Here is a 979-nt window from a genome sequence, read left to right on the forward strand (position 1 = left end):
GGTGACTCCACTGCACTTAAAAGCACCTTCCAGATGGTAGTGGAGGGAGATTCTAGGAGGGTGGCACTGCTCCAGATGTGGACAACCCAGTCCAGATGGGAGCGTGTCATAAGGACCCAGAAGGGATGTTTCCAAGGAGGTAAAATTGATAGAATATCTGACATATCCTTACTTCTTGAAAGAGTCGTACAAATAGAAGGACTATCGAAGTAAATTAGCGAAAGCTACATAGAAAATAATCAAACAAAAACAAAGGCAATTACTAAGTTCAGGGAGAACAAAAGTTTGTGCAGGAAGTAAGTTTACATAGAAAGCATCAGTAATGGAAAAGAAAATGCTGAATGACTGAGCTAAACATAATTACTATATAAACATATTGGGGAAATGAAGGAATGAAAGAGTGAAAGAGAACAATTACTATTAACTATTGCATCAGCCACTGGGCAATGCTGCGATAATGACTGCACCTGAAAAATCAAGCTGCAGTACTCAAGGCCTCTTATTTAGAGATAGAGAAGTAAAAGCCAAAAGAATCAGCTAAAAAACATTGACGATGGTCGCCTCTGGGAAGGTAGAAATTGAGAAAAGTCACAGAGGATTATAATAGTAGATTTCGTGATAAATCTTGCACATATACTTCACTCTTTAATTTGCAGGCCATTGTGACTTTAAAAACAAAAATTGAATGAGTATGAAAGTTTGTGCTTAATGATAACTGAGTACAAGAAAAGACACTTGAGGGCTGACAAAAATGCAGGAATACTTGAATAAAAACATGCATGCACAAATGTATGAATAAAAACATGAAAATACATATCGACATACACATACCATAAAAAATAGATGTGCAAACCAATTCTCTATCCCAGTTCCCTCACTGTTTGCCCTGTGAACCCAGGCAGGGAGGGAACAGGACTGGGCTAGGGCCCCTCATCCTTCTCTTGCTACCACACAGGCCTTGCTGCAGAAAGGGCTCCCA

The sequence above is a fragment of the Pteropus vampyrus genome, unplaced genomic scaffold (genome assembly GCF_000151845.1).
Source record: "Pteropus vampyrus isolate Shadow unplaced genomic scaffold, Pvam_2.0 Scaffold832, whole genome shotgun sequence".
NCBI lineage: Eukaryota > Metazoa > Chordata > Mammalia > Chiroptera > Pteropodidae > Pteropus > Pteropus vampyrus.